General features: G+C 40.6%; 11 non-coding genes across 11 annotated transcripts; all 11 read right to left on the bottom strand.

Moving 5' to 3' along the window:
- Positions 1-1,647: 1,647 nt before the first annotated feature.
- TRNAH-GUG (transfer RNA histidin (anticodon GUG)) lies at positions 1,648-1,719 on the bottom strand. Its single transcript has one exon. It is a non-coding gene; the product is annotated as a tRNA-His (tRNA).
- A 1,281-nt stretch (positions 1,720-3,000) lies between these two features.
- On the bottom strand, positions 3,001-3,082 carry TRNAS-AGA (transfer RNA serine (anticodon AGA)). The gene has a single exon. It is a non-coding gene; the product is annotated as a tRNA-Ser (tRNA).
- Positions 3,083-5,670: 2,588 nt separating this feature from the next.
- TRNAH-GUG (transfer RNA histidin (anticodon GUG)) lies at positions 5,671-5,742 on the bottom strand. The gene has a single exon. It is a non-coding gene; the product is annotated as a tRNA-His (tRNA).
- A 1,281-nt stretch (positions 5,743-7,023) lies between these two features.
- On the bottom strand, positions 7,024-7,105 carry TRNAS-AGA (transfer RNA serine (anticodon AGA)). Its single transcript has one exon. It is a non-coding gene; the product is annotated as a tRNA-Ser (tRNA).
- A 2,588-nt stretch (positions 7,106-9,693) lies between these two features.
- Positions 9,694-9,765, bottom strand: TRNAH-GUG (transfer RNA histidin (anticodon GUG)). The gene has a single exon. It is a non-coding gene; the product is annotated as a tRNA-His (tRNA).
- Positions 9,766-11,046: 1,281 nt separating this feature from the next.
- Positions 11,047-11,128, bottom strand: TRNAS-AGA (transfer RNA serine (anticodon AGA)). The gene has a single exon. It is a non-coding gene; the product is annotated as a tRNA-Ser (tRNA).
- A 3,941-nt stretch (positions 11,129-15,069) lies between these two features.
- Positions 15,070-15,151, bottom strand: TRNAS-AGA (transfer RNA serine (anticodon AGA)). The gene has a single exon. It is a non-coding gene; the product is annotated as a tRNA-Ser (tRNA).
- Positions 15,152-17,739: 2,588 nt separating this feature from the next.
- TRNAH-GUG (transfer RNA histidin (anticodon GUG)) lies at positions 17,740-17,811 on the bottom strand. The gene has a single exon. It is a non-coding gene; the product is annotated as a tRNA-His (tRNA).
- A 1,281-nt stretch (positions 17,812-19,092) lies between these two features.
- TRNAS-AGA (transfer RNA serine (anticodon AGA)) lies at positions 19,093-19,174 on the bottom strand. The gene has a single exon. It is a non-coding gene; the product is annotated as a tRNA-Ser (tRNA).
- A 2,588-nt stretch (positions 19,175-21,762) lies between these two features.
- Positions 21,763-21,834, bottom strand: TRNAH-GUG (transfer RNA histidin (anticodon GUG)). The gene has a single exon. It is a non-coding gene; the product is annotated as a tRNA-His (tRNA).
- A 1,281-nt stretch (positions 21,835-23,115) lies between these two features.
- Positions 23,116-23,197, bottom strand: TRNAS-AGA (transfer RNA serine (anticodon AGA)). Its single transcript has one exon. It is a non-coding gene; the product is annotated as a tRNA-Ser (tRNA).
- Positions 23,198-23,885: the final 688 nt, after the last annotated feature.

Below are 23,885 nucleotides of genomic sequence, written 5' to 3'. Positions count from 1 at the left end.
GAATCACAATAATACATTGAGCTCAATGGGAATTTTAAGTTATATGCAATTAATTACTTTCAGGATTACTTTTCTAAATCCAGGACTGGATCCTAGATTCAGTCCTGGGACAGTTCTTGGAAACAAGTGAGTAAATTCGTTTTAGTTACTGTTGTGATTTTTAAGCAATATTTTGCTATTTTAAAAGTTGACACTTCGAAACTTTTGCTGATCAAATTACCAATGTTATCCTATGGAAGGAAATTCACTTAGCAGGTAAGTGGGGTTATGGTTACTTTTTCTAGGTCAGTGTTGGATCCTAGATCCAGCACTACTGTACCACCTGTAAGCAGTTGAGAAACTGCGTTTAAGTTATACAGGCGATTTTTAAGGAATATTTACATGTTTGCAAAATCGACACTTAGAAGAAATTTCACAGAAAAACAGTCAATGGTTTCCTATGGAAGAAAATTCAAGTTACGGGTAAAGTACGTTCTCGTTACTTTTGTAATCCAGTGCTGGGCTCCTAGGCTCAGTACTGGGACATCTATCTAAAACAGGTAAACAATTACGTTTTCACGGTTGGTACGATTTTTAAAGAATATTTGTAAGTTTCAAAAATCGACACTTAGAAAATTTTCAGCAAAAAGCAGGCAATGATATCCCATGGAAGGAAATTCGAGTTACTGGTAAGTACGGTTAAAATTACTTTTCAGGGTCAGTACCGAGCTCCAAGATGCAGCACTGAGGTCTCTCCTGATAACAGGTGAGTAAATCAGAATTCGTTGTTCGGCTGATTTTAGATGAATATTTTAAAGTTCCAAAACTCCACACCACTTAGAAGAATTTCCAAGTGAAACCACTCAATGTTAGCCTATGGAAGAAAAGTGAGTTATCGGCTTTTAGGTAAGTACTCGACTGGCAGAGTTATGGTTCTGGGCATAGACTCAGGGGTCTCCCAGGGGAGTCCCAGCCTACTTGCCAAGCCTTAAACTCCCCTTTTATTACATATCATTTACACCTAAGGTAGGCCCTAGGTAGTCCTAGGTGCATGATGCTATGTAAGTAAAAAATAAGATATGTACTTTGGTGGTTCGCGTGTCCTGTAAGTACCAAACAGTCTATTTCATTTTTCACTACTGTGAGGTCTACCCCTCTCATAGGTTAGCTCTGTGTATTCCCCTATACTTTTAATTTGGTAATTCCATATCGGAGAGGAGTAGCTTTATTTATTTATTGAAAATCCTACTTACTGGTGAGGTTGGATTTAACTTTACTATTTTAGAAATGCCACTTTTAGAGAGTGAACATTTCTCTGCACTTACTGCTCTATTTGCCTGAAACCTGGCCCCAATACACGTCTGGATTGGGCTGGGTGACAGCAAAATTTGTGCCTTCCCTCTAGAGAGCCACAACACAGGTCACTCAACTGCACCTGGGGGGTGAGCTCCGCTCCCCCTCCACCCCCAATAGGTTCAAGAACGATAATTTATGTAAGTAAATACATTATAGCTACAGCTTATAATCATGCGAGTTTAAATCATTTGTTGTTAGATGGTTTAAATATTTGAAAGGATCTGTTTTTAATAGACATTTTACAAAAACCACTGGTACATTTGCTAATTCTGTAAAATTAACACCCAACTGCCGTGACATTGCCAACCACAATGCCGTGACTCGGATTCGAACCGAGGTTGCTGCGGCCACAACGCAGAGTACTAACCACTATACGATCACGGCGAGCTACTTGGGCTCAACGACATACAGTGACATGGAGAATTTATAATTCGGAACACTCAGGGCTGTTCCTGTGATAGGCTGGATGTATTCATTGCTTCCTCATTCCTCATTCAGAGGCTGCGTCTCCTCAGTGGTTGATAGGCTGAAACCGTTTCCTGGCCGCCTGCTTGTGAAATGCCAGGAGTCAAAGATCACACATTACACTTGCGGACCTGTGATGGGACACCAATGCAGAGAAACCCACCTGGCACAGACCTTCTATGCTGTCTATTAGACCTGCATCTTCCCTGCACCTTTCAAGCCATTTGTATGTGAAGCAAGAAAGAGTTAGAGAGTGATCCATCTACACTTTTATAGGGAGGATGTCGCCGTGAGCTCCTCCCAGCTAATCACACGAACAGCAGAAAAGCAAGATAAATACACAGTTGAGGGGTGGGCTGCATGGTTATGTTTTTGAGTAAATATTGAAACTGACCTCAGTGGCTCATTAGCAGAGCTGCGGCTAATGACTGGTGCCAAATCATGATGAAGCAAGCACCATGGCTCGTAGGGGACCCACAACACGCTTTTCTTAGCTCACTGAATTAAAGTATAAACTTCCGCCGTGTGTGAGTGGTAAAGGCTTGTTAATATGGTTCCTTTTCCAATTCAAGTCTGACAACAAGAGGCAGGAACCACGTGGCTTCGGAAGCTCAGGAAAGTAGCCACCAACCACAGAGAAAGAGAGAACTGGCAGTATGAGAGGTGGAGAAAACAGAAGCGGGAGCAAGGAGCTCAAATGAGATTGATGGCGTTTCAATAGAGCGCGTAAAGGAACAGTTACACAGCTAAGAAATGGGAAAGACAGACTAGGGAAAAAAACACAGAAAGAGCCTGTAGATGAAATTCTCTTCCTGGGACAGCAGGTTAAGAGAAATTACACATGGGGAGGTTAAGCATGTAACACGGGGGAGAATAAAAAAGAAAATGCAGTTTTATGAAGTGTGTTTGCCAATCCAGCCAGCACTTTTGTTCTATTTCTCTCTTTGCGTCTTTTATTGGTAAAGTAACTTTCAAGTGCATGCGCAGGTATGAATGAGAGAGCAACCGTGTAATAATTTGAAGCGTTTACACCAGTGCTAAAGTAGGAATGAGGTGTAGCAAAGACATGAAAGAGGTAGCGATAACAAATATGTGGAGAGGCAATAGTGACACAAAAATAAGCCACCTATTTATAAAACTGAAATGGAAGAAATACTAAAGGTTAACTTCTGAAATTGTAGCCGATAATAAAAAGATTCTCGTTGTTGGCAGGATTCGAACCTGCGCGGGGATACCCCAATGGATTTCTAGTCCATCGCCTTAACCACTCGGCCACAACAACTTGCTGTAGGCTGCCTACAAATATTTTGTTTGAAAGTTTTGAAGTTTTCCCACATCAAAGTACTGATATTCTGCAATGCGCTTTTTAAAAACAATGTTTTTTTCATCATGCACGTTCTGTCCTAAAAACAAAAATTGCATGAGTATATCTCTGGATCTGTAAAAGGATACGCTTGCATTCAAACTCTCTTGTGGCACTCAAGTTTTTTGGACCCTGTTGCACTCTGTTTTTGCGCTGCTTTTAGTCTACGACCCATATTACAGAAGTCAACCATCTCTGAGTATTTGGGACTCCTTTGTAAGTGCCTTATCTTTAATCCTTGAAAAGCTCTATAATAAAGGGGTCTGTCAAAGATTGCTTGAATGGAAGATAAAAGAAGGCCCACTTGTCTCACCAAATGCAGTAGAGAAACCTGATGTTTTACTCATGTTATCCTTAGTTCAGTTTTTGTTCGACCTAGCATCCTTAAGGTGGCCTACCAGCAACCTTTTTGCTTTTCACCTCACGTTTTGCTGTATCTTTATGTTGGCCTTAGGACTCTAATCACTTTATCACTACTGTGAGAAAGTGGCTCTGTATATACTGTTCCCAAATAGGTACAGTGTGCACAGAGTCCCCAGTCCCCAGAGGTTTGGCAGAGGCTAAAGTTAGATATAACCTTACTCTCTAAAGTGGTAGCTTGCCGAGCAGTAAGGCAGTATCAGAGTACAGTGTAAAACATTTGTTGTACACACTCAGTCAGCAAATGGTCTCACACACTCAAGAACTGAACTCTAGGCCATTGGTTTGCATACAAAAGATATTGTTGTTTTATTTTAGAACCAACAATAGGTATCAAAATATACTTTCTCAGAATGAGATGCTTTAGTTAAATACTTTGCAATAGGCAATTGACTTTTGCAGGTCATAGTTACAGTTTATTGCAATAGGCAACACAATTTGAATCACAATAATACATTGAGCTCAATGGGAATTTTAAGTTATATGCAATTAATTACTTTCAGGATTACTTTTCTAAATCCAGGACTGGATCCTAGATTCAGTCCTGGGACAGTTCTTGGAAACAAGTGAGTAAATTCGTTTTAGTTACTGTTGTGATTTTTAAGCAATATTTTGCTATTTTAAAAGTTGACACTTCGAAACTTTTGCTGATCAAATTACCAATGTTATCCTATGGAAGGAAATTCACTTAGCAGGTAAGTGGGGTTATGGTTACGTTTTCTAGGTCAGTGTTGGATCCTAGATCCAGCACTACTGTACCACCTGTAAGCAGTTGAGAAACTGCGTTTAAGTTATACAGGCGATTTTTAAGGAATATTTACATGTTTGCAAAATCGACACTTAGAAGAAATTTCACAGAAAAACAGTCAATGGTTTCCTATGGAAGAAAATTCAAGTTACGGGTAAAGTACGTTCTCGTTACTTTTGTAATCCAGTGCTGGGCTCCTAGGCTCAGTACTGGGACATCTATCTAAAACAGGTAAACAATTACGTTTTCACAGTTGGTACGATTTTGAAAGAATATTTGTAAGTTTCAAAAATCGACACTTAGAAAATTTTCAGCAAAAAGCAGGCAATGATATCCCATGGAAGGAAATTCGAGTTACTGGTAAGTATGGTTAAAATTACTTTTCAGGGTCAGTACCGAGCTCCAAGATGCAGCACTGAGGTCTATCCTGATAACAGGTGAGTAAATCAGAATTCGTTGTTCGGCTGATTTTAGATGAATATTTTAAAGTTCCAAAACTCCACACCACTTAGAAGAATTTCCAAGTGAAACCACTCAATGTTAGCCTATGGAAGAAAAGTGAGTTATCGGCTTTTAGGTAAGTACTCGACTGGCAGAGTTATGGTTCTGGGCATAGACTCAGGGGTCTCCCAGGGGAGTCCCAGCCTACTTGCCAAGCCTTAAACTCCCCTTTTATTACATATAATTTACACCTAAGGTAGGCCCTAGGTAGTCCTAGGTGCATGATGCTATGTAAGTAAAAAATAAGATATGTACTTTGGTGGTTCGCGTGTCCTGTAAGTACCAAACAGTCTATTTCATTTTTCACTACTGTGAGGTCTACCCCTCTCATAGGTTAGCTCTGTGTATTCCCCTATACTTTTAATTTGGTAATTCCATATCGGAGAGGAGTAGCTTTATTTATTTATTGAAAATCCTACTTACTGGTGAGGTTGGATTTAACTTTACTATTTTAGAAATGCCACTTTTAGAGAGTGAACATGTCTCTGCACTTACTGCTCTATTTGCCTGAAACCTGGCCCCAATACACGTCTGGATTGGGCTGGGTGACAGCAAAATTTGTGCCTTCCCTCTAGAGAGCCACAACACAGGTCACTCAACTGCACCTGGGGGGTGAGCTCCGCTCCCCCTCCACCCCCAATAGGTTCAAGAACGATAATTTATGTAAGTAAATACATTATAGCTACAGCTTATAATCATGCAAGTTTAAATCATTTGTTGTTAGATGGTTTAAATATTTGAAAGGATCTGTTTTTAATAGACATTTTACAAAAACCACTGGTACATTTGCTAATTCTGTAAAATGAACACCCAACTGCCGTGACATTGCCAACCACAATGCCGTGACTCGGATTCGAACCGAGGTTGCTGCGGCCACAACGCAGAGTACTAACCACTATACGATCACGGCGAGCTACTTGGGCTCAACGACATACAATGACATGGAGAATTTATAATTCGGAACACTCAGGGCTGTTCCTGTGATAGGCTGGATGTATTCATTGCTTCCTCATTCCTCATTCAGAGGCTGCGTCTCCTCAGTGGTTGATAGGCTGAAACCGTGTCCTGGCCGCCTGCTTGTGAAATGCCAGGAGTCAAAGATCACACATTACACTTGCGGACCTGTGATGGGACACCAATGCAGAGAAACCCACCTGGCACAGACCTTCTATTCTGTCTATTAGACCTGCATCTTCCCTGCACCTTTCAAGCCATTTGTATGTGAAGCAAGAAAGAGTTAGAGAGTGATCCATCTACACTTTTATAGGGAGGATGTCGCCGTGAGCTCCTCCCAGCTAATCACACGAACAGCAGAAAAGCAAGATAAATACACAGTTGAGGGGTGGGCTGCATGGTTATGTTTTTGAGTAAATATTGAAACTGACCTCAGTGGCTCATTAGCAGAGCTGCGGCTAATGACTGGTGCCAAATCATGATGAAGCAAGCACCATGGCTCGTAGGGGACCCACAACACGCTTTTCTTAGCTCACTGAATTAAAGTATAAACTTCCGCCGTGTGTGAGTGGTAAAGGCTTGTTAATATGGTTCCTTTTCCAATTCAAGTCTGACAACAAGAGGCAGGAACCACGTGGCTTCGGAAGCTCAGGAAAGTAGCCACCAACCACAGAGAAAGAGAGAACTGGCAGTATGAGAGGTGGAGAAAACAGAAGCGGGAGCAAGGAGCTCAAATGAGATTGATGGCGTTTAAATAGAGCGCGTAAAGGAACAGTTACACAGCTAAGAAATGGGAAAGACAGACTAGGGAAAAAAACACAGAAAGAGCCTGTAGATGAAATTCTCTTCCTGGGACAGCAGGTTAAGAGAAATTACACATGGGGAGGTTAAGCATGTAACACGGGGGAGAATAAAAAAGAAAATGCAGTTTTATGAAGTGTGTTTGCCAATCCAGCCAGCACTTTTGTTCTATTTCTCTCTTTGCGTCTTTTATTGGTAAAGTAACTTTCAAGTGCATGCGCAGGTATGAATGAGAGAGCAACCGTATAATAATTTGAAGCGTTTACACCAGTGCTAAAGTAGGAATGAGGTGTAGCAAAGACATGAAAGAGGTAGCGATAACAAATATGTGGAGAGGCAATAGTGACACAAAAATAAGCCACCTATTTATAAAACTGAAATGGAAGAAATACTAAAGGTTAACTTCTGAAATTGTAGCCGATAATAAAAAGATTCTCGTTGTTGGCAGGATTCGAACCTGCGCGGGGATACCCCAATGGATTTCTAGTCCATCGCCTTAACCACTCGGCCACAACAACTTGCTGTAAGCTGCCTACAAATATTTTGTTTGAAAGTTTTGAAGTTTTCCCACATCAAAGTACTGATATTCTGCAATGCGCTTTTTAAAAACAATGTTTTTTTCATCATGCACGTTCTGTCCTAAAAATAAAAATTGCATGAGTATATCTCTGGATCTGTAAAAGGATACGCTTGCATTCAAACTCTCTTGTGGCACTCAAGTTTTTTGGACCCTGTTGCACTCTGTTTTTGTGCTGCTTTTAGTCTACGACCCATATTACAGAAGTCAACCATCTCTGATTATTTGGGACTCCTTTGTAAGTGCCTTATCTGTAATCCTTGAAAAGCTCTATAATAAAGGGGTCTGTCAAAGATTGCTTGAATGGAAGATAAAAGAAGGCCCACTTGTCTCACCAAATGCAGTAGAGAAACCTGATGTTTTACTCATGTTATCCTTAGTTCAGTTTTTGTTAGACCTGGCATCCTTAAGGTGGCCTACCAGCAACCTTTTTGCTTTTCACCTCACGTTTTGCTGTATCTTTATGTTGGCCGTAGGACTCTAATCACTTTATCACTACTGTGAGAAAGTGGCTCTGTATATACTGTTCCCAAATAGGTACAGTGTGCACAGAGTCCCCAGTCCCCAGAGGTTTGGCAGAGGCTAAAGTTAGATATAACCTTACTCTCTAAAGTGGTAGCTTGCCGAGCAGTAAGGCAGTATCAGAGTACAGTGTAAAACATTTGTTGTACACACTCAGTCAGCAAATGGTCTCGCACACTCAAGAACTGAACTCTAGGCCATTGGTTTGCATACAAAAGATATTGTTGTTTTATTTTAGAACCAACAATAGGTATCAAAATATACTTTCTCAGAATGAGATGCTTTAGTTAAATACTTTGCAATAGGCAATTGACTTTTGCAGGTCATAGTTACAGTTTATTGCAATAGGCAACACAATTTGAATCACAATAATACATTGAGCTCAATGGGAATTTTAAGTTATATGCAATTAATTACTTTAAGGATTACTTTTCTAAATCCAGGACTGGATCCTAGATTCAGTCCTGGGACAGTTCTTGGAAACAAGTGAGTAAATTCGTTTTAGTTACTGTTGTGATTTTTAAGCAATATTTTGCTATTTTAAAAGTTGACACTTCGAAACTTTTGCTGATCAAATTACCAATGTTATCCTATGGAAGGAAATTCACTTAGCAGGTAAGTGGGGTTATGGTTACGTTTTCTAGGTCAGTGTTGGATCCTAGATCCAGCACTACTGTACCACCTGTAAGCAGTTGAGAAACTGCGTTTAAGTTATACAGGCGATTTTTAAGGAATATTTACATGTTTGCAAAATCGACACTTAGAAGAAATTTCACAGAAAAACAGTCAATGGTTTCCTATGGAAGAAAATTCAAGTTACGGGTAAAGTACGTTCTCGTTACTTTTGTAATCCAGTGCTGGGCTCCTAGGCTCAGTACTGGGACATCTATCTAAAACAGGTAAACAATTACGTTTTCACAGTTGGTACGATTTTTAAAGAATATTTGTAAGTTTCAAAAATCGACACTTAGAAAATTTTCAGCAAAAAGCAGGCAATGATATCCCATGGAAGGAAATTTGAGTTACTGGTAAGTACGGTTAAAATTACTTTTCAGGGTCAGTACCGAGCTCCAAGATGCAGCACTGAGGTCTATCCCGATAACAGGTGAGTAAATCAGAATTCGTTGTTCGGCTGATTTTAGATGAATATTTTAAAGTTCCAAAACTCCACACCACTTAGAAGAATTTCCAAGTGAAACCACTCAATGTTAGCCTATGGAAGAAAAGTGAGTTATCGGCTTTTAGGTAAGTACTCGACTGGCAGAGTTATGGTTCTGGGCATAGACTCAGGGGTCTCCCAGGGGAGTCCCAGCCTACTTGCCAAGCCTTAAACTCCCCTTTTATTACATATAATTTACACCTAAGGTAGGCCCTAGGTAGTCCTAGGTGCATGATGCTATGTAAGTAAAAAATAAGATATGTACTTTGGTGGTTCGCGTGTCCTGTAAGTACCAAACAGTCTATTTCATTTTTCACTACTGTGAGGTCTACCCCTCTCATAGGTTAGCTCTGTGTATTCCCCTATACTTTTAATTTGGTAATTCCATATCGGAGAGGAGTAGCTTTATTTATTTATTGAAAATCCTACTTACTGGTGAGGTTGGATTTAACTTTACTATTTTAGAAATGCCACTTTTAGAGAGTGAACATGTCTCTGCACTTACTGCTCTATTTGCCTGAAACCTGGCCCCAATACACGTCTGGATTGGGCTGGGTGACAGCAAAATTTGTGCCTTCCCTCTAGAGAGCCACAACACAGGTCACTCAACTGCACCTGGGGGGTGAGCTCCGCTCCCCCTCCACCCCCAATAGGTTCAAGAACGATAATTTATGTAAGTAAATACATTATAGCTACAGCTTATAATCATGCGAGTTTAAATCATTTGTTGTTAGATGGTTTAAATATTTGAAAGGATCTGTTTTTAATAGACATTTTACAAAAACCACTGGTACATTTGCTAATTCTGTAAAATTAACACCCAACTGCCGTGAAATTGCCAACCACAATGCCGTGACTCGGATTCGAACCGAGGTTGCTGCGGCCACAACGCAGAGTACTAACCACTATACGATCACGGCGAGCTACTTGGGCTCAACAACATACAGTGACATGGAGAATTTATAATTCGGAACACTCAGGGCTGTTCCTGTGATAGGCTGGATGTATTCATTGCTTCCTCATTCCTCATTCAGAGGCTGCGTCTCCTCAGTGGTTGATAGGCTGAAACCGTTTCCTGGCCGCCTGCTTGTGAAATGCCAGGAGTCAAAGATCACACATTACACTTGCGGACCTGTGATGGGACACCAATGCAGAGAAACCCACCTGGCACAGACCTTCTATTCTGTCTATTAGACCTGCATCTTCCCTGCACCTTTCAAGCCATTTGTATGTAAAGCAAGAAAGAGTTAGAGAGTGATCCATCTACACTTTTATAGGGAGGATGTCGCCGTGAGCTCCTCCCAGCTAATCACACGAACAGCAGAAAAGCAAGATAAATACACAGTTGAGGGGTGGGCTGCATGGTTATGTTTTTGAGTAAATATTGAAACTGACCTCAGTGGCTCATTAGCAGAGCTGCGGCTAATGACTGGTGCCAAATCATGATGAAGCAAGCACCATGGCTCGTAGGGGACCCACAACACGCTTTTCTTAGCTCACTGAATTAAAGTATAAACTTCCGCCGTGTGTGAGTGGTAAAGGCTTGTTAATATGGTTCCTTTTCCAATTCAAGTCTGACAACAAGAGGCAGGAACCACGTGGCTTCGGAAGCTCAGGAAAGTAGCCACCAACCACAGAGAAAGAGAGAACTGGCAGTATGAGAGGTGGAGAAAACAGAAGCGGGAGCAAGGAGCTCAAATGAGATTGATGGCGTTTAAATAGAGCGCGTAAAGGAACAGTTACACAGCTAAGAAATGGGAAAGACAGACTAGGGAAAAAAGCACAGAAAGAGCCTGTAGATGAAATTCTCTTCCTGGGACAGCAGGTTAAGAGAAATTACACATGGGGAGGTTAAGCATGTAACACGGGGGAGAATAAAAAAGAAAATGCAGTTTTATGAAGTGTGTTTGCCAATCCAGCCAGCACTTTTGTTCTATTTCTCTCTTTGCGTCTTTTATTGGTAAAGTAACTTTCAAGTGCATGCGCAGGTATGAATGAGAGAGCAACCGTATAATAATTTGAAGCGTTTACACCAGTGCTAAAGTAGGAATGAGGTGTAGCAAAGACATGAAAGAGGTAGCGATAACAAATATGTGGAGAGGCAATAGTGACACAAAAATAAGCCACCTATTTATAAAACTGAAATGGAAGAAATACTAAAGGTTAACTTCTGAAATTGTAGCCGATAATAAAAAGATTCTCGTTGTTGGCAGGATTCGAACCTGCGCGGGGATACCCCAATGGATTTCTAGTCCATCGCCTTAACCACTCGGCCACAACAACTTGCTGTAAGCTGCCTACAAATATTTTGTTTGAAAGTTTTGAAGTTTTCCCACATCAAAGTACTGATATTCTGCAATGCGCTTTTTAAAAACAATGTTTTTTTCATCATGCACGTTCTGTCCTAAAAATAAAAATTGCATGAGTATATCTCTGGATCTGTAAAAGGATACGCTTGCATTCAAACTCTCTTGTGGCACTCAAGTTTTTTGGACCCTGTTGCACTCTGTTTTTGTGCTGCTTTTAGTCTACGACCCATATTACAGAAGTCAACCATCTCTGATTATTTGGGACTCCTTTGTAAGTGCCTTATCTGTAATCCTTGAAAAGCTCTATAATAAAGGGGTCTGTCAAAGATTGCTTGAATGGAAGATAAAAGAAGGCCCACTTGTCTCACCAAATGCAGTAGAGAAACCTGATGTTTTACTCATGTTATCCTTAGTTCAGTTTTTGTTAGACCTGGCATCCTTAAGGTGGCCTACCAGCAACCTTTTTGCTTTTCACCTCACGTTTTGCTGTATCTTTATGTTGGCCGTAGGACTCTAATCACTTTATCACTACTGTGAGAAAGTGGCTCTGTATATACTGTTCCCAAATAGGTACAGTGTGCACAGAGTCCCCAGTCCCCAGAGGTTTGGCAGAGGCTAAAGTTAGATATAACCTTACTCTCTAAAGTGGTAGCTTGCCGAGCAGTAAGGCAGTATCAGAGTACAGTGTAAAACATTTGTTGTAAACACTCAGTCAGCAAATGGTCTCACACACTCAAGAACTGAACTCTAGGCCATTGGTTTGCATACAAAAGATATTGTTGTTTTATTTTAGAACCAACAATAGGTATCAAAATATACTTTCTCAGAATGAGATGCTTTAGTTAAATACTTTGCAATAGGCAATTGACTTTTGCAGGTCATAGTTACAGTTTATTGCAATAGGCAACACAATTTGAATCACAATAATACATTGAGCTCAATGGGAATTTTAAGTTATATGCAATTAATTACTTTCAGGATTACTTTTCTAAATCCAGGACTGGATCCTAGATTCAGTCCTGGGACAGTTCTTGGAAACAAGTGAGTAAATTCGTTTTAGTTACTGTTGTGATTTTTAAGCAATATTTTGCTATTTTAAAAGTTGACACTTCGAAACTTTTGCTGATCAAATTACCAATGTTATCCTATGGAAGGAAATTCACTTAGCAGGTAAGTGGGGTTATGGTTACGTTTTCTAGGTCAGTGTTGGATCCTAGATCCAGCACTACTGTACCACCTGTAAGCAGTTGAGAAACTGCGTTTAAGTTATACAGGCGATTTTTAAGGAATATTTACATGTTTGCAAAATCGACACTTAGAAGAAATTTCACAGAAAAACAGTCAATGGTTTCCTATGGAAGAAAATTCAAGTTACGGGTAAAGTACGTTCTCGTTACTTTTGTAATCCAGTGCTGGGCTCCTAGGCTCAGTACTGGGACATCTATCTAAAACAGGTAAACAATTACGTTTTCACAGTTGGTACGATTTTGAAAGAATATTTGTAAGTTTCAAAAATCGACACTTAGAAAATTTTCAGCAAAAAGCAGGCAATGATATCCCATGGAAGGAAATTCGAGTTACTGGTAAGTACGGTTAAAATTACTTTTCAGGGTCAGTACCGAGCTCCAAGATGCAGCACTGAGGTCTATCCTGATAACAGGTGAGTAAATCAGAATTCGTTGTTCGGCTGATTTTAGATGAATATTTTAAAGTTCCAAAACTCCACACCACTTAGAAGAATTTCCAAGTGAAACCACTCAATGTTAGCCTATGGAAGAAAAGTGAGTTATCGGCTTTTAGGTAAGTACTCGACTGGCAGAGTTATGGTTCTGGGCATAGACTCAGGGGTCTCCCAGGGGAGTCCCAGCCTACTTGCCAAGCCTTAAACTCCCCTTTTATTACATATAATTTACACCTAAGGTAGGCCCTAGGTAGTCCTAGGTGCATGATGCTATGTAAGTAAAAAATAAGATATGTACTTTGGTGGTTCGCGTGTCCTGTAAGTACCAAACAGTCTATTTCATTTTTCACTACTGTGAGGTCTACCCCTCTCATAGGTTAGCTCTGTGTATTCCCCTATACTTTTAATTTGGTAATTCCATATCGGAGAGGAGTAGCTTTATTTATTTATTGAAAATCCTACTTACTGGTGAGGTTGGATTTAACTTTACTATTTTAGAAATGCCACTTTTAGAGAGTGAACATGTCTCTGCACTTACTGCTCTATTTGCCTGAAACCTGGCCCCAATACACGTCTGGATTGGGCTGGGTGACAGCAAAATTTGTGCCTTCCCTCTAGAGAGCCACAACACAGGTCACTCAACTGCACCTGGGGGGTGAGCTCCACTCCCCCTCCACCCCCAATAGGTTCAAGAACGATAATTTATGTAAGTAAATACATTATAGCTACAGCTTATAATCATGCAAGTTTAAATCATTTGTTGTTAGATGGTTTAAATATTTGAAAGGATCTGTTTTTAATAGACATTTTACAAAAACCACTGGTACATTTGCTAATTCTGTAAAATTAACACCCAACTGCCGTGACATTGCCAACCACAATTCCGTGACTAGGATTCGAACCGAGGTTGCTGCGGCCACAACGCAGAGTACTAACCACTATACGATCACGGCGAGCTACTTGGGCTCAACGACATACAATGACATGGAGAATTTATAATTCGGAACACTCAGGGCTGTTCCTGTGATAGGCTGGATGTATTCATTGCTTCCTCATTCCTCATTCAGAGGCTGCGTCTCCTCAGTGGTTGATAGGCTGAAACCGTTTCCTGGCCGCCTGCTTGTGAAATGCCAGGAGTCAAAGATCACACATTACACTTGCGGACCTGTGATGGGACACCAATGCAGAGAAACCCACCTGGCACAGGCCTTCTATTCTGTCTATTAGACCTGCATCTTCCCTGCACCTTTCAAGCCATTTGTATGTGAAGCAAGAAAGAGTTAGAGAGTGATCCATCTACACTTTTATAGGGAGGATGTCGCCGTGAGCTCCTCCCAGCTAATCACACGAACAGCAGAAAAGCAAGATAAATACACAGTTGAGGGGGGGGCTGCATGGTTATGTTTTTGAGTAAATATTGAAACTGACCTCAGTGGCTCATTAGCAGAGCTGCGGCTAATGACTGGTGCCAAATCATGATGAAGCAAGCACCATGGCTCGTAGGGGACCCACAACACGCTTTTCTTAGCTCACTGAATTAAAGTATAAACTTCCGCCGTGTGTGAGTGGTAAAGGCTTGTTAATATGGTTCCTTTTCCAATTCAAGTCTGACAACAAGAGGCAGGAACCACGTGGCTTCGGAAGCTAAGGAAAGGAGCCACCAACCACAGAGAAAGAGAGAACTGGCAGTATGAGAGGTGGAGAAAACAGAAGCGGGAGCAAGGAGCTCAAATGAGATTGATGGCGTTTAAATAGAGCGCGTAAAGGAACAGTTACACAGCTAAGAAATGGGAAAGACAGACTAGGGAAAAAAACACAGAAAGAGCCTGTAGATGAAATTCTCTTCCTGGGACAGCAGGTTAAGAGAAATTACACATGGGGAGGTTAAGCATGTAACACGGGGGAGAATAAAAAAGAAAATGCAGTTTTATGAAGTGTGTTTGCCAATCCAGCCAGCACTTTTGTTCTATTTCTCTCTTTGCGTCTTTTATTGGTAAAGTAACTTTCAAGTGCATGCGCAGGTATGAATGAGAGAGCAACCGTATAATAATTTGAAGCGTTTACACCAGTGCTAAAGTAGGAATGAGGTGTAGCAAAGACATGAAAGAGGTAGCGATAACAAATATGTGGAGAGGCAATAGTGACACAAAAATAAGCCACCTATTTATAAAACTGAAATGGAAGAAATACTAAAGGTTAACTTCTGAAATTGTAGCCGATAATAAAAAGATTCTCGTTGTTGGCAGGATTCGAACCTGCGCGGGGATACCCCAATGGATTTCTAGTCCATCGCCTTAACCACTCGGCCACAACAACTTGCTGTAAGCTGCCTACAAATATTTTGTTTGAAAGTTTTGAAGTTTTCCCACATCAAAGTACTGATATTCTGCAATGCGCTTTTTAAAAACAATGTTTTTTTCATCATGCACGTTCTGTCCTAAAAATAAAAATTGCATGAGTATATCTCTGGATCTGTAAAAGGATACGCTTGCATTCAAACTCTCTTGTGGCACTCACGTTTTTTGGACCCTGTTGCACTCTGTTTTTGTGCTGCTTTTAGTCTACGACCCATATTGCAGAAGTCAACCATCTCTGATTATTTGGGACTCCTTTGTAAGTGCCTTATCTGTAATCCTTGAAAAGCTCTATAATAAAGGGGTCTGTCAAAGATTGCTTGAATGGAAGATAAAAGAAGGCCCACTTGTCTCACCAAATGCAGTAGAGAAACCTGATGTTTTACTCATGTTATCCTTAGTTCAGTTTTTGTTAGACCTGGCATCCTTAAGGTGGCCTACCAGCAACCTTTTTGCTTTTCACCTCACGTTTTGCTGTATCTTTATGTTGGCCGTAGGACTCTAATCACTTTATCACTACTGTGAGAAAGTGGCTCTGTATATACTGTTCCCAAATAGGTACAGTGTGCACAGAGTCCCCAGTCCCCAGAGGTTTGGCAGAGGCTAAAGTTAGATATAACCTTACTCTCTAAAGTGGTAGCTTGCCGAGCAGTAAGGCAGTATCAGAGTACAGTGTAAAACATTTGTTGTACACACTCAGTCAGCAAATGGTCTCACACACTCAAGAACTAAACTCTAGGCCATTGGTTTGCATACAAAAGATATTGTTGTTTTATTTTAGAACCAACAATAGGTATCAAAATATACTTTCTCAGAATGAGATGCTTTAGTTAAATACTTTGCAATAGGCAATTGACTTTTGCAGGTCATAGTTACAGTTTATTGCAATAGGCAACACAATTTGAATCACAATAATACATTGAGCTCAATGGGAATTTTAAGTTATATGCAATTAATTACTTTCAGGATTACTTTTCTAAATCCAGGACTGGATCCTAGATTCAGTCCTGGGACAGTTCTTGGAAACAAGTGAGTAAATTCGTTTTAGTTACTGTTGTGATTTTTAAGCAATATTTTGCTATTTTAAAAGTTGACACTTCGAAACTTTTGCTGATCAAATTACCAATGTTATCCTATGGAAGGAAATTCACTTAGCAGGTAAGTGGGGTTATGGTTACGTTTTCTAGGTCAGTGTTGGATCCTAGATCCAGCACTACTGTACCACCTGTAAGCAGTTGAGAAACTGCGTTTAAGTTATACAGGCGATTTTTAAGGAATATTTACATGTTTGCAAAATCGACACTTAGAAGAAATTTCACAGAAAAACAGTCAATGGTTTCCTATGGAAGAAAATTCAAGTTACGGGTAAAGTACGTTCTCGTTACTTTTGTAATCCAGTGCTGGGCTCCTAGGCTCAGTACTGGGACATCTATCTAAAACAGGTAAACAATTACGTTTTCACAGTTGGTACGATTTTTAAAGAATATTTGTAAGTTTCAAAAATCGACACTTAGAAAATTTTCAGCAAAAAGCAGGCAATGATATCCCATGGAAGGAAATTCGAGTTACTGGTAAGTACGGTTAAAATTACTTTTCAGGGTCAGTACCGAGCTCCAAGATGCAGCACTGAGGTCTATCCTGATAACAGGTGAGTAAATCAGAATTCGTTGTTCGGCTGATTTTAGATGAATATTTTAAAGTTCCAAAACTCCACACCACTTAGAAGAATTTCCAAGTGAAACCACTCAATGTTAGCCTATGGAAGAAAAGTGAGTTATCGGCTTTTAGGTAAGTACTCGACTGGCAGAGTTATGGTTCTGGGCATAGACTCAGGGGTCTCCCAGGGGAGTCCCAGCCTACTTGCCAAGCCTTAAACTCCCCTTTTATTACATATAATTTTCACCTAAGGTAGGCCCTAGGTAGTCCTAGGTGCATGATGCTATGTAAGTAAAAAATAAGATATGTACTTTGGTGGTTCGCGTGTCCTGTAAGTACCAAACAGTCTATTTCATTTTTCACTACTGTGAGGTCTACCCCTCTCATAGGTTAGCTCTGTGTATTCCCCTATACTTTTAATTTGGCAATTCCATATCGGAGAGGAGTAGCTTTATTTATTTATTGAAAATCCTACTTACTGGTGAGGTTGGATTTAACTGTACTATTTTAGAAATGCCACTTTTAGAGAGTGAACATGTCTCTGCACTTACTGCTCTATTTGCCTGAAACCTGGCCCCAATACACGTCTGGATTGGGCTGGGTGACAGCAAAATTTGTGCCTTCCCTCTAGAGAGCCACAACACAGGTCACTCAACTGCACCTGGGGGGTGAGCTCCGCTCCCCCTCCACCCCCAATAGGTTCAAGAACGATAATTTATGTAAGTAAATACATTATAGCTACAGCTTATAATCATGCAAGTTTAAATCATTTGTTGTTAGATGGTTTAAATATTTGAAAGGATCTGTTTTTAATAGACATTTTACAAAAACCACTGGTACATTTGCTAATTCTGTAAAATTAACACCCAACTGCCGTGACATTGCCAACCACAATGCCGTGACTCGGATTCGAACCGAGGTTGCTGCGGCCACAACGCAGAGTACTAACCACTATACGATCACGGCGAGCTACTTGGGCTCAACGACATACAATGACATGGAGAATTTATAATTCGGAACACTCAGGGCTGTTCCTGTGATAGGCTGGATGTATTCATTGCTTCCTCATTCCTCATTCAGAGGCTGCGTCTCCTCAGTGGTTGATAGGCTGAAACCGTTTCCTGGCCGCCTGCTTGTGAAATGCCAGGAGTCAAAGATCACACAATACACTTGCGGACCTGTGATGGGACACCAATGCAGAGAAACCCACCTGGCACAGACCTTCTATTCTGTCTATTAGACCTGCATCTTCCCTGCACCTTTCAAGCCATTTGTATGTGAAGCAAGAAAGAGTTAGAGAGTGATCCATCTACACTTTTATAGGGAGGATGTCGCCGTGAGCTCCTCCCAGCTAATCACACGAACAGCAGAAAAGCAAGATAAATACACAGTTGAGGGGTGGGCTGCATGGTTATGTTTTTGAGTAAATATTGAAACTGACCTCAGTGGCTCATTAGCAGAGCTGCGGCTAATGACTGGTGCCAAATCATGATGAAGCAAGCACCATGGCTCGTAGGGGACCCACAACACGCTTTTCTTAGCTCACTGAATTAAAGTATAAACTTCCGCCGTGTGTGAGTGGTAAAGGCTTGTTAATATGGTTCCTTTTCCAATTCAAGTCTGACAACAAGAGGCAGGAACCACGTGGCTTCGGAAGCTCAGGAAAGTAGCCACCAACCACAGAGAAAGAGAGAACTGGCAGTATGAGAGGTGGAGAAAACAGAAGCGGGAGCAAGGAGCTCAAATGAGATTGATGGCGTTTAAATAGAGCGCGTAAAGGAACAGTTACACAGCTAAGAAATGGGAAAGACAGACTAGGGAAAAAAACACAGAAAGAGCCTGTAGATGAAATTCTCTTCCTGGGACAGCAGGTTAAGAGAAATTACACATGGGGAGGTTAAGCATGTAACACGGGGGAGAATAAAAAAGAAAATGCAGTTTTATGAAGTGTGTTTGCCAATCCAGCCAGCACTTTTGTTCTATTTCTCTCTTTGCGTCTTTTATTGGTAAAATAACTTTCAAGTGCATGCGCAGGTATGAATGAGAGAGCAACCGTATAATAATTTGAAGCGTTTACACCAGTGCTAAAGTAGGAATGAGGTGTAGCAAAGACATGAAAGAGGTAGCGATAACAAATATGTGGAGAGGCAATAGTGACACAAAAATAAGCCACCTATTTATAAAACTGAAATGGAAGAAATACTAAAGGTTAACTTCTGAAATTGTAGCCGATAATAAAAAGATTCTCGTTGTTGGCAGGATTCGAACCTGCGCGGGGATATCCCAATGGATTTCTAGTCCATCGCCTTAACCACTCGGCCACAACAACTTGCTGTAAGATGCCTACAAATATTTTGTTTGAAAGTTTTGAAGTTTTCCCACATCAAAGTACTGATATTCTGCAATGCGCTTTTTAAAAACAATGTTTTTTTCATCATGCACGTTCTGTCCTAAAAATAAAAATTGCATGAGTATATCTCTGGATCTGTAAAAGGATACGCTTGCATTCAAACTCTCTTGTGGCACTCAAGTTTTTTGGACCCTGTTGCACTCTGTTTTTGTGCTGCTTTTAGTCTACGACCCATATTGCAGAAGTCAACCATCTCTGATTATTTGGGACTCCTTTGTAAGTGCCTTATCTGTAATCCTTGAAAAGCTCTATAATAAAGGGGTCTGTCAAAGATTGCTTGAATGGAAGATAAAAGAAGGCCCACTTGTCTCACCAAATGCAGTAGAGAAACCTGATGTTTTACTCATGTTATCCTTAGTTCAGTTTTTGTTAGACCTGGCATCCTTAAGGTGGCCTACCAGCAACCTTTTTGCTTTTCACCTCACGTTTTGCTGTATCTTTATGTTGGCCGTAGGACTCTAATCACTTTATCACTACTGTGAGAAAGTGGCTCTGTATATACTGTTCCCAAATAGGTACAGTGTGCACAGAGTCCCCAGTCCCCAGAGGTTTGGCAGAGGCTAAAGTTAGATATAACCTTACTCTCTAAAGTGGTAGCTTGCCGAGCAGTAAGGCAGTATCAGAGTACAGTGTAAAACATTTGTTGTACACACTCAGTCAGCAAATGGTCTCACACACTCAAGAACTAAACTCTAGGCCATTGGTTTGCATACAAAAGATATTGTTGTTTTATTTTAGAACCAACAATAGGTATCAAAATATACTTTCTCAGAATGAGATGCTTTAGTTAAATACTTTGCAATAGGCAATTGACTTTTGCAGGTCATAGTTACAGTTTATTGCAATAGGCAACACAATTTGAATCACAATAATACATTGAGCTCAATGGGAATTTTAAGTTATATGCAATTAATTACTTTCAGGATTACTTTTCTAAATCCAGGACTGGATCCTAGATTCAGTCCTGGGACAGTTCTTGGAAACAAGTGAGTAAATTCGTTTTAGTTACTGTTGTGATTTTTGAGCAATATTTTGCTATTTTAAAAGTTGACACTTCGAAACTTTTGCTGATCAAATTACCAATGTTATCCTATGGAAGGAAATTCACTTAGCAGGTAAGTGGGGTTATGGTTACGTTTTCTAGGTCAGTGTTGGATCCTAGATCCAGCACTACTGTACCACCTGTAAGCAGTTGAGAAACTGCGTTTAAGTTATACAGGCGATTTTTAAGGAATATTTACATGTTTGCAAAATCGACACTTAGAAGAAATTTCACAGAAAAACAGTCAATGGTTTCCTATGGAAGAAAATTCAAGTTACGGGTAAAGTACGTTCTCGTTACTTTTGTAATCCAGTGCTGGGCTCCTAGGCTCAGTACTGGGACATCTATCTAAAACAGGTAAACAATTACGTTTTCACAGTTGGTACGATTTTTAAAGAATATTTGTAAGTTTCAAAAATCGACACTTAGAAAATTTTCAGCAAAAAGCAGGCAATGATATCCCATGGAAGGAAATTCGAGTTACTGGTAAGTACGGTTAAAATTACTTTTCAGGGTCAGTACCGAGCTCCAAGATGCAGCACTGAGGTCTATCCTGATAACAGGTGAGTAAATCAGAATTCGTTGTTCGGCTGATTTTAGATGAATATTTTAAAGTTCCAAAACTCCACACCACTTAGAAGAATTTCCAAGTGAAACCACTCAATGTTAGCCTATGGAAGAAAAGTGAGTTATCGGCTTTTAGGTAAGTACTCAACTGGCAGAGTTATGGTTCTGGGCATAGACTCAGGGGTCTCCCAGGGGAGTCCCAGCCTACTTGCCAAGCCTTAAACTCCCCTTTTATTACATATAATTTTCACCTAAGGTAGGCCCTAGGTAGTCCTAGGTGCATGATGCTATGTAAGTAAAAAATAAGATATGTACTTTGGTGGTTCGCGTGTCCTGTAAGTACCAAACAGTCTATTTCATTTTTCACTACTGTGAGGTCTACCCCTCTCATAGGTTAGCTCTGTGTATTCCCCTATACTTTTAATTTGGCAATTCCATATCGGAGAGGAGTAGCTTTATTTATTTATTGAAAATCCTACTTACTGGTGAGGTTGGATTTAACTGTACTATTTTAGAAATGCCACTTTTAGAGAGTGAACATGTCTCTGCACTTACTGCTCTATTTGCCTGAAACCTGGCCCCAATACACGTCTGGATTGGGCTGGGTGACAGCAAAATTTGTGCCTTCCCTCTAGAGAGCCACAACACAGGTCACTCAACTGCACCTGGGGGGTGAGCTCCGCTCCCCCTCCACCCCCAATAGGTTCAAGAACGATAATTTATGTAAGTAAATACATTATAGCTACAGCTTATAATCATGCAAGTTTAAATCATTTGTTGTTAGATGGTTTAAATATTTGAAAGGATCTGTTTTTAATAGACATTTTACAAAAACCACTGGTACATTTGCTAATTCTGTAAAATTAACACCCAACTGCCGTGACATTGCCAACCACAATGCCGTGACTCGGATTCGAACCGAGGTTGCTGCGGCCACAACGCAGAGTACTAACCACTATACGATCACGGCGAGCTACTTGGGCTCAACGACATACAATGACATGGAGAATTTATAATTCGGAACACTCAGGGCTGTTCCTGTGATAGGCTGGATGTATTCATTGCTTCCTCATTCCTCATTCAGAGGCTGCGTCTCCTCAGTGGTTGATAGGCTGAAACCGTTTCCTGGCCGCCTGCTTGTGAAATGCCAGGAGTCAAAGATCACACAATACACTTGCGGACCTGTGATGGGACACCAATGCAGAGAAACCCACCTGGCACAGACCTTCTATTCTGTCTATTAGACCTGCATCTTCCCTGCACCTTTCAAGCCATTTGTATGTGAAGCAAGAAAGAGTTAGAGAGTGATCCATCTACACTTTTATAGGGAGGATGTCGCCGTGAGCTCCTCCCAGCTAATCACACGAACAGCAGAAAAGCAAGATAAATACACAGTTGAGGGGTGGGCTGCATGGTTATGTTTTTGAGTAAATATTGAAACTGACCTCAGTGGCTCATTAGCAGAGCTGCGGCTAATGACTGGTGCCAAATCATGATGAAGCAAGCACCATGGCTCGTAGGGGACCCACAACACGCTTTTCTTAGCTCACTGAATTAAAGTATAAACTTCCGCCGTGTGTGAGTGGTAAAGGCTTGTTAATATGGTTCCTTTTCCAATTCAAGTCTGACAACAAGAGGCAGGAACCACGTGGCTTCGGAAGCTCAGGAAAGTAGCCACCAACCACAGAGAAAGAGAGAACTGGCAGTATGAGAGGTGGAGAAAACAGAAGCGGGAGCAAGGAGCTCAAATGAGATTGATGGCGTTTAAATAGAGCGCGTAAAGGAACAGTTACACAGCTAAGAAATGGGAAAGACAGACTAGGGAAAAAAACACAGAAAGAGCCTGTAGATGAAATTCTCTTCCTGGGACAGCAGGTTAAGAGAAATTACACATGGGGAGGTTAAGCATGTAACACGGGGGAGAATAAAAAAGAAAATGCAGTTTTATGAAGTGTGTTTGCTAATCCAGCCAGCAATTTTGTTCTATTTCTCTCTTTGCGTCTTTTATTGGTAAAGTAACTTTCAAGTGCATGCGCAGGTATGAATGAGAGAGCAACCGTATAACAATTTGAAGCGTTTACACCAGTGCTAAAGTAGGAATGAGGTGTAGCAAAGACATGAAAGAGGTAGCGATAACAAATATGTGGAGAGGCAATAGTGACACAAAAATAAGCCACCTATTTATAAAACTGAAATGGAAGAAATACTAAAGGTTAACTTCCGAAATTGTAGCCGATAATAAAAAGATTCTCGTTGTTGGCAGGATTCGAACCTGCGCGGGGATACCCCAATGGATTTCTAGTCCATCGCCTTAACCACTCGGCCACAACAACTTGCTGTAAGCTGCCTACAAATATTTTGTTTGAAAGTTTTGAAGTTTTCCCACATCAAAGTACTGATATTCTGCAATGCGCTTTTTAAAAACAATGTTTTTTTCATCATGCACGTTCTGTCCTAAAAATAAAAATTGCATGAGTATATCTCTGGATCTGTAAAAGGATACGCTTGCATTCAAACTCTCTTGTGGCACTCAAGTTTTTTGGACCCTGTTGCACTCTGTTTTTGTGCTGCTTTTAGTCTACGACCCATATTACAGAAGTCAACCATCTCTGATTATTTGGGACTCCTTTGTAAGTGCCTTATCTGTAATCCTTGAAAAGCTCTATAATAAAGGGGTCTGTCAAAGATTGCTTGAATGGAAGATAAAAGAAGGCCCACTTGTCTCACCAAATGCAGTAGAGAAACCTGATGTTTTACTCATGTTATCCTTAGTTCAGTTTTTGTTAGACCTGGCATCCTTAAGGTGGCCTACCAGCAACCTTTTTGCTTTTCACCTCACGTTTTGCTGTATCTTTATGTTGGCCGTAGGACTCTAATCACTTTATCACTACTGTGAGAAAGTGGCTCTGTATATACTGTTCCCAAATAGGTACAGTGTGCACAGAGTCCCCAGTCCCCAGAGGTTTGGCAGAGGCTAAAGTTAGATATAACCTTACTCTCTAAAGTGGTAGCTTGCCGAGC

Source organism: Triturus cristatus, chromosome 12, assembly GCF_964204655.1.
Source record: "Triturus cristatus chromosome 12, aTriCri1.1, whole genome shotgun sequence".
Classification (NCBI taxonomy): domain Eukaryota; kingdom Metazoa; phylum Chordata; class Amphibia; order Caudata; family Salamandridae; genus Triturus; species Triturus cristatus.
The sequence above is the reverse complement of the archived record's forward strand: the minus strand, read 5'-3'. Positions and strand labels throughout refer to the sequence as shown.